We start from the raw sequence: 10,595 nt of genomic DNA, 5'->3' as shown, positions 1-10,595 counted from the left end.
GATGAATCTATTTATTATTCTTCATATAGATATACATGAGGTCGACTAGATATCGCATGAGGAATAGTATTGACCTATGTAGTCAAAGTTTATTTGATCCTTTTGCCAAGAATGTAGAAGTCGACATCGCTGGGTCCCTCTTTGATTTGTTGTTGACAAAAAATGCTTGGAAAAGCTAAGACTAAGTTGATTTGATTTAATGGTCAGTCTGAAGATCACCACAAGTCGATATTGGGAAACATAATTTTAAACCTTGATATTGATACTAGATCCATGTCTCTAGTTCATAATAAGATATCATGAAGATCAAAGGAATATGAAATTAATAGTTTTAGGGTTGTTTATAACAAACTTATTATAGGTACAATAGTTGCATTGGACTACCACTTATTTTTGTCTCTAATAATTATTACATCAGTCCATTATTGATGTCTATGGGCAAGTGGGAGCTGATGAAGATTAGTTCCCATAACCATAACAAGTCTGGTAATATAACTATAAATAACAGTCTCCTTTTAGGTTACACACAAGAGCAACTACAACATAACTAAAAAGATATTTATATGGGGGACTTGTTTTTTTTATCTAATTAATATTTAAATTATTTAATTAGAAAATAAAGGAATATAGAATATTCCATAATGATTTGAATTCCATATATAATTATTATATTTGGTAATTATCTTAAGGGTTTCAAATCATCACTCCGTATAAAGAGGGCTCCAAATCTGGTTTTGAAAAAAGTGAAAAATACCTTTCAGCTTTCAAAATTCAGAATCCTCAAAACCCTAATGAATCCCAAAGTACATTTCCCATGACGTTGCACCTTGATCACCGCGTCATGGTCAGTCGCAGAATCGAGATTTCGATTTTCCTTACAAATCACAATTTGAGGATTTCTTAGATATGCTTTTATTTTTCTTATTGGGTGCAAAAGGGAAACTCTCCTTTGGGTTTTCTAGTCCAATCAACTAGCTTATCAAAAGAAAAAACCCACTAAGAAAACAAAGGTATGATTTTAACTATTGTGTTCTATAAGTTAGATGGATTGCTAAGTTAGATATGTTGTTTCATGTCTATTAAATCAGAATTGTTGTTTCTGTTACCCATTGTTTTGGTCTTTTACTAGACTCAAAACCTATCACTAATAACATATTTGTATGTTTTAAGTGGATTTTCAACTATTTATATGGGATCTTATTGGATGGTAGAAGAAGAAATCAGGTATCATACAATCATAATGCGGATATCCTTCCTCTATGGTTGGAAAAAATATAATTTAGTTCCATAATGGTTAGTATTATCTCTTTCTTGTACATGAAAACCAAATTGCCATTTATGACCACTTGTTGGAGTGCTTGCGATTAGTAAATACTAAATACATAGACATCATAACTAGTGGCCTCCAGGATAATATATTTCTATTGCAATATCAAGTGCAACATACTCATGCAATGGGTTTCTCTTTTTTACTGGAATGCCTTATGTGAAGAGAAGTAATGGTGAAGATAGGGATCTTTTGCATAAAACTGTAGAGGAATCAAAGCTTTATATGGGTGATATCTCCTCAAATAGGAAAACAAGTAACAATATTTTTTTTTTGTAATTTTAATTGGGTGTTTAGTCCCATATCATATGGGTTTTTAGGTTTATAGCATATCTTGCAGCTATGGAAGTAATGTCCAAGCAATTCCCTGGAGCATTCTATGGATATGTAGTAGAAGTAGTGAAAAACTACCATAATTTTGAATTTCTAACCATTTTATGTTAAATTTAATTATATTAGAAAGTATATTATTATATTGATATAAAATAACAGTTATGAAGGCAGGATTATTGGATCCTCGGGTGAGGTCGGAATCAAATACCGAATACCCTTTCACCGATAAACCCTTACAACCTTAATCATCGACCCCAGATTCTGTATTTCTACTCGTGTATAGTTGGTTTTTTTATTGTAGTTCTTTTGTTGTCCACCCTTTTCCATGTTTTAATATGCTTATATACTTTCTAGGAAAACCGTTCAGACATTGCTTTGAAGGTGTTCAATGAAATAAATTAGATGTTTATGCTTATGACACGCTCATGGAAGCTTACATTTTATCTCTTAATTCCATTCTAAAATATCATTGTTTTTAGTAAAGTACATTGTGCATATTGATAGCCTAGTAAAATACGCGGTTATCGGGTAGTTTTTTTTTGAAATACAACGGTAAATAAGTCAGTGGAGGCCAAAATTTGGAGCCATTTCCCTTATTTCACATTGGCTTTGGTACAAAACTTGTATATGTGTGTAATCTAAACTTTTTGTATGCTTGAAACAAACTGTTGAATAGTATTTGTTTCTATCATTACATATATGAGAGGATGAGGTAAAGAGATGTACTATTAGGTTGTATTACTAATGAGTTGCTTTGGATGTAGTAAATATGACGACTTCTTGTAATGATTTAAAAAAATTGTTAGTATCTTTATACTTTCTATATGTAAATGTGAATGTTAATGTTGCATTTAATTTATTAATTTAAGTTGTTTAGATGTAAATTGGTTAATACTTGGCATCTAAATGATTTTAAATTGTTCAACAATAGTCATTAAAAAAAATATGATTAAAATTACAAAATAGTCACGATTTAATTTATTATGTGTCACTAAAAGTCAATAATTGATATATGAAAAATCATGTGACTAAAAGTACTTTGTGATCACGGTTTAGTACATTACGTGTCATTAAAAGTCAACAATAGTTATGACAGAAGAAAAACCGTATGACAAATAGTAGTTTATGGTCACGGTTTAATATATTACGTGTCACTAAAAGGCAAAAATAGTCGTGAAGAATGAAAAACCATGTGACTAATAGTAGTTTATGGTCACAATTTAATATATTATGTGCCATTAAAAGTCAATAGTCATGACTAATGAAATTTTTTGACAACTAGTAGTTTATGGTCAATTGGTCATGGTTTAATCTATTATGTGTCACCAAAAGTCATTAATAGTCATGAAAACAAAATAGCATGTGATGAAAAGTTGTGTATGGCGATTTTTATCAAAAAATTATTGAAAAAAATACAAAAATTACTACCTTATGGTTGTGAGTTTCACATATAACAATGGTTTTTATGGGTTATAGTTACCACAACTAAACATCACCATAACTTATTACCAATGAAACAACCATATTTTACACATTGAATGAAAAAACCGTTATAAAAATGTATGTAGTGATGGGTTTTTTATGTGGCCAAAACATCATTTTTTTACTAGTGTAAGCCTAGGCGTTTTTAAAAACTGACCTCATTCAGAACCGAAGGGACAACCTTAAACCTCTCTTATGGTATCAAACTGGGTGAGCCTATTTACGGTTCAATGAAAACCTCTCTTCTAAACATGTGATGGCACATGTTTGTAATAATCTCTTATACATACAGTAATCTTATTATAATATGTAGGTACATTTAAACATTTTAAATTTAATCTTCACCTTTTAAATATTCAAATTTAATTTCCTAAATAAATAATACTCAAAATTAAATATTCACGTTCAAATTCTAATTTAAACAATATTCAAATATTAATTAAATATTCATATTTTAATTGTTATTTAAATAATATTTGGATTTTTCCATATAAATATTGAAATTTAAACCCTTTTAAGTAATATCTAAAACAAGAGACATTATCCTTATATTTAAAAAACACAAAAAAATCCATAACTCAAAATCACAAGGATGTACCGCGTCCAACGATTAATAAGTTTCCAGATTTTGATTTTTTTAAGTAGTGCTCATAATTCAAACCTAAAGGCTTTAATACCATTGTTGAATTTTTATACATCTATACACACTAGATTAGCGCAACGGAGTAATCAAAACAATCTTTATGTGTACATGCACGATAGGATTTATGTTTTACTAATTATAACAACCTACTTTAAATTTAACTAAAGAAAGGTAATCACTAGCCTCTTGATCTTTTGATTGAGACATGTGATCGATAACTTTTTCAAAGGATGAAGGACTCAAAGGAAAATCTTTCTAATACTGTAAGACCCAAGACTCCAAGAAGAAAATAAGAATAACCCTATGAAGGATAAGTTGAAAATTTCATAATCGTAGAGAGTGGTTACAATTTTCGAACCCATGGAGATATGGGAGAGAGGAAAAAAAATTTAAGGCTCAAAAAGCGATCCCTAGCAACGTATTTATAGACGTCAACTTAAACCTTAAGCTGATAAGATTCTTAAGGATAATCATCATCCTTATCAAAACATACAATATACTAGGGTATCTCCTAGCTTTCGCACACCTCCTCTTCAAAGAGGCTTCTACAATATCCCAATTAATTTGTTGGAATTAATTGATATTCAAGTCTTTTAGATAACTAAAACTATTTAATTAATTTATTAATTCATAATTTGTTATTTTTGTCCATTTCTTTATTGTTATATGTGTCATGAGGCCACCCCAAAATGACCATGTTATTATTTAAAAATATTAGCAATAATTAATAACATTGGACACTATATCCAACATTTTTCATATTCTGGGAACATGTTTTCAACAACAAAATCATAATCCATAAAAATCAAATCAAGCATACTGTATTTTTATGATTTAAATGCACTTAATCTTCAAACAAACATACAATAGGATATCATATTCCGAACAATTCAACTTTCAAGGAAGCAATCTGATTGCAACATAAAACAAAAATTAAAAAAAATGAGATGGAAGAGTACCAGGGCAAAAGCTACCGACATTAAGCTAGCTCCAATCTTGGGTCGGCATGTTGCTAGCTTATTCTCTGGTTTGCTCAAGTGGTTGATCGATGATGGATTGTTTAAGAGAGAATATAATTGTGTAGGTGATCAACGTTGAAAAAGAAAACGAGGCGTGTTTTAGCTTTTAGGGCAAAAATGTATCTTTTAAAAACGGTTCAACGTGTTTTAGCTTTGAGTGATTCAAACGTAATTTCTGGTCTCTTAACTGTTAAGATGTGCATTTTTTTTTCCAAACCTAACGCCCTGAATCTTTAACAGTTCAAAGGTTGCTTTTTAAAATTTCAATAGGTAAAAGAAATACCCTCATAATATGAAACTTGGTCCCTTTTCATTTTGTTTCGTTTTTTGAATACGATTTTACATACAATAGAACTATTAAAATTAAAAGATATCTGACGTTGTATATAATAGACTTATTAAGACTAAAAATCAGATAACGTTAATTAAAATACTTTTATTTATATATAGTTTTTAATAAATAAATTATTTATATATGAATTTAATTAATATTTTTTTTCATAATAAATGAAGTTTAAGCGAAATATTAATATTTTCAAATTAATAAATAAAGTATCATTTGCTATGTAATTTTTTGAAACTAATTAATAACACTTTGTTTGGAAAAATTAAGCAAATTTTGTTAGCTAGCTTATTGTAATATATTGTTTGGTAAAATCAAATAAATAATATTCTATAGCTTTTAAATTAGATTACGTGATTTGTTTTTAACAAACAATTTTGTAATAGCTTTTGAAAAGCTTATTGAGTTTTTTCTAAAATATTCCAATTATGCTATTAATTATATATAATATTACTTTAGATTTATATCTAAATGTTTTGTTTATATCATTTTCCTTTTTGCAGTCTAGTTTATCAAGTTTATCAAATTATTTTTTACCAATTATTCATATGCTAACTACTAGTTAAATTTTCAATTAAAAACAAATTTTTTACGTAGTCCCTCAAACATATATATATATATATATATATATATATATATATATATATATATATATATATATATATATATATATATAGACTCAGGTTCATTTGAGACCATTTTAATTTTGTGAAACCAAATCTAAAAATAATTTTAAAATGCAAAATAAATGGAAAAATCCAAAAATTCTTTTTTTAAATATTATTTTCGGAACTTGAATTAACTAAAAAAAACAAAAAAAAAATCCCGTTTTTTTTTTTTTGAAAAATACGTGAAATATTATAAATAGAATATTACACTGACATATTCTAAAAAATAATTTTAAAATGCAAAATAAATGGAAAAATCTAAAAATTCTTTTTTTTAAATATTATTTTCGGAACTTGAATTAGCTAAAAAAAATAAAATAAATAAAAAAAAATTCTATTTTTTTTTGAAAAATACGTGAAATATTCTAAATAGAATATTACACTGTACATATTCTAAAAATAATTTTAAAATGCAAAAAAATTGAAAAATCAAAAAATTTCTTTTTTTAAATATTATTTTCGGAACTTGAATTAACTAAAAAAATAAAAAAAAAATAAAAAAATGTGTCTCACGGTTTCACAAAATTAGGCCGTCTCACATGAACCTAACCCTATATATATATATATATATATATATATATATATATATATATATATATATATATATATATATATATATATATATATATATATATATAATAATAATAATAATAATAATCGCCAAAGCCTACCTTATTGCCATCGTCTTCATGTTTATTCTTTGAATGCATTCTGATGTTAACATGTTATTAAATTCCATGACAAGTTTACACGTTTAATATTCATAAGAGAATAAATTCAAAGCTTCAAAAAACATAAAATTGTCCATCTTAATAAAATGGATACATATTAGTTGTTTCGTAAAACTAAAACACTAAATTACTGGTAAAATTTGTTATTTTTCTTCCGGAACGTATAAAATCAAGATTTAACCACACAACTCTTTAGAAAATACAATATTATATATAATTTATCGTTTACTTTTAAAATTAAGGATTCAAATAATATGAGACGTCCATTGTAGCAAAGTCAAACTTCAAAGTTAATAAAACCTAAATTGTTTTTATACACGATCAAGAAAAAAAACTCACGACTTGAAAAAAACACTCATGCCATAAAGCAATAAGGTGTGTCTTTACACATTATTTGGATGTCGCACTTAACAAACCCGGTGTGAATATGTGTTATGGTATGTTTTGGCATGCGCCAAGACACACCTTTTACAACTCTATGTCTAAAATTCGAGTTCTAATTCTAATTCTGATAAATAAATAGATTTATTCACTTATTGACAGGTGTCATTATATTAGACATCCTCATTAATATTATATGTCTCATATCATGTCCACTTATCAACATATTAATTATGTATTTCAAATTTCAAATTTTAAATTTTCCACCCTAATTATATTAAATTTTAAATTTCAAATTTTAAACTTTTTTACTTTAATTATATTAAATTAATAACATTTGATTAAAAAATAAAATAAAATTTATACAGATTGTAACATGATATAACTTTACGTATTTATTTAAATCAACGATTATAATTTTATAACTAAAATAAATATCTTATGAATAATAATTTATTAAAAATAATTAATTAATAATTTTAATTTTTTAATATGAAAGTTTAATTAATTTTATAACTGTGGTTCTGACAGGTTATAAACTAGTTGAAGGATATGAAAGTGAAATCTACTGAAAGGTCTTTATGTTTTGACCTCATTAACGATTTAGCAGTTACCTTTTTCTTTGGTTAACTAAATCCCAAAAACTGGAAATATTTTGCATTTTGAACAATTTACCCGATTAACTGGTCACCAACAGAGTAATAAACGATCACCAACAGAATATGATGACGTTTTCATGTATTTATCAAAATATATGGATTAAATAAAATATTTTTAATATTATCTTACTATCATACAGCAATCTTAATGTAAAACTTTATTATTATGAATATTACCAATATTTAATGACCTTGGCGACTCTTTCCATTTGTCTCCCAGTTGGACAAGTAATCATCTATACGAGGTCTAATACTTCTCTAATAATCAACAGAGAGTATCTCATCCAATACAATTGTCGAACTCTAATCTAATGAAGATTCAACCCTTAGACAAGTGATCAATTATGCATATTTTCTACAAGTTATTTGTATGAACATGAAGCATGGATAAGAGCCAATCTCAGTTTTCAAGATTATGTTTCCCAATAAAGATTTGTGACAACTACATCTGACTACTAAATTGAACACATCATTTTAAGTTAGGGCTCGGCAAAGCACTTCAGATGTTAGCACTAAATCATCGAGGGGCCCATAGATATTGCTTCTCCTAATAATACATAAGGAATAGACAACTTGGTTATCATTAATAGACTAAATCTTGCTCTCTATGCTCTCTTTTACTTTTATAGCCTTTAGGACTGTCATCGTTTCCTCATATTCGGATGGCTTATCCATACAAACCAATAAGTCATCACAAACCTATACGTATCCTTCTGTAGTAATATGGAAGCCATAGAACTCAGTAGGAAGACAAACTCTATTGCATCTATGAAGAGGATCTGAGATACGTCCGTTTTCTCAACAACTCGTTCAACCTTAAGTTGAGTGCTAGTGTGAAATTTAGGTTCTTCTTTGTTTGACTCTTGAATCTCTTCATGATCGATATCTAACCCACTAGATTTTTTGGATATCCATTCCTTCTAGAGGAAGAAGCCCTATTGACCCACAAAAACCTTGCTCTTGTAAGGCTTGTAATACAAGTATCCAAAAGACTTGTCGGTATAACCTATGAAGTAATACTTATTTGATCTGGGTTTGAGTTTACTGTTGGTCTCACAATGAACAAAGGTTTCGAAACCTCAACAGTTCACATTTGCGAGAGATGGATGCTTCCCATTCAACATTTCATAGGATGTTTTAGGAAGATTCTTAGTTGGTACGAGATTTGTGGCCAATTGCCTTTAGGGCACTAGCACAGCAGCTCATCGGAAATACAACTCGACTCATCATAGATCTAAATACATATAATATAGTTCAGATTCTCATCTCATTGAATCCATTAAGCTATGGCATTCTGGTAGGAGAAAATTGTGAAAATATTTCAAAATCCTTCAGAGGATTGATGAATTCAAGACTTAGATATTCTCCACTCATATCGAATCAGAGCAGCTTGATCTTTTTGCAGAGTTGATTCTCTACTTTGTTTGGAAACTCTTTGAAGACTTCAAAAATTTTTAGACTTCTGTTTGATCATATATATATATATATATATATATATATATATATATATATATATATATATATATATATATCTTCTGAACGGTCCAAATACATATGTGTGGATAAGGTCCAATAGATCATCACTTTTTTCTTAACTATATGTGAATGGTGCCTTAGTTATGTTTCCAAGTAAGCATGACTCGTATACATCATCTGATTCTAAGTCAAATGATTCCATAATCACGTCCGATTAGAACTTAGCAAAGTGTTTCTTGTTTATATGGCAAAGACGAAAATTCAATAAACATAATTTATCCAATACACCTTTTGTAGAATCAACATTTAATATTAGATTATCAATTTTACTAATGCAAAGAAAAATAGCATAATACCACTGCAATGTCTAGCTTTGAAAAAAAATAAGAATTCATATAAACCAAGATGTCACCATTTTCATTATCAAAAGAAATCGAAAACCATCCTTATACAATCTATGGAAAGAAATACTGTTTCGTACTATATTAAGCGAAAATAAATAATTCAATAATCTAACATGAACAACACAACTAAGCACAAACTTAAATTCCCCAATCCTTGTAACAATTGTAGTGAGTTTGTTTCCTATCACCAGGTTGAGCTCCATATGCTTCAAATTCCTACTTTCTTTTAGTTCCTACATATCAGAGAAAATGTGAGTAACATCCTATATGAAGAACCCAATAATTAGAAATTGATGTACTTTGGAGTTCAATCTTAAAAATATCTTAGAGGCTAGTCTCATTGAATTTTTGCTTTTTTGGATCCTCCAGATAATTAGGGCAACTACATTTCTAGTGTCCTTTGGATTGCCAGTAGAAATATATGGCCTCATTTGGATGACTAGTAGAAGTTATGTCGGAATCGATTTTTTCTGCTTAGACCTTGGTTCGACTGTCTAGCCTTGGTATTTCCCTTTTCTTTGGGATGAGAAACCTTCTTCTTTTTATCATTACCATGGCCAATAGCCAAGACAAGAGCAATGGAGTTGGAGCTACGAGTTTTCATCATACTTGTTTCGTTTGTTTTCAACATGCCATTCAAATTCATAATGGTTTTGTCCATGTTGTTCGTGATTAATTCTTCATACAAACTAGAAAGCAAGTTCATAACCATAGAAATGGCTAACTCCTTTAGGAACTGGACACCAACATTTTCAATATTTTTATGTACGATTTTATTTTCTAAACATGCATACACACAGGCGCTCACTATAATAGTTTACATACCATTAGGGACTTTATGATCTCAAATCATTCTTGCCTAACTTACTATTGTAACATTTCCTTTAGTTGCCCGTTAGTTTTGAATGCCCCATGATTCTAGAAGCCCTTTTGGAGCTCGGAGGACATGACCAACAACATAAAGCAAGCAACCATAGTCGACTCATCATAATGTTTGTTATAAGCAGCCGCTTCATCATCGGTAAGCTCATAACTAGTTTCTTGGAGATAGTCATTGAGAACATACTCCTTATTCTCGTACCTCAAGGTGATCCTCAATGTGAAGATCCAATCGAGATAATTAGGAGCT

Source organism: Lactuca serriola, chromosome 4 (genome assembly GCF_051521515.1).
Source record: "Lactuca serriola cultivar US96UC23 chromosome 4, Lser_US96UC23_V15, whole genome shotgun sequence".
NCBI lineage: Eukaryota > Viridiplantae > Streptophyta > Magnoliopsida > Asterales > Asteraceae > Lactuca > Lactuca serriola.
This window is presented reverse-complemented; position numbering follows the sequence as displayed.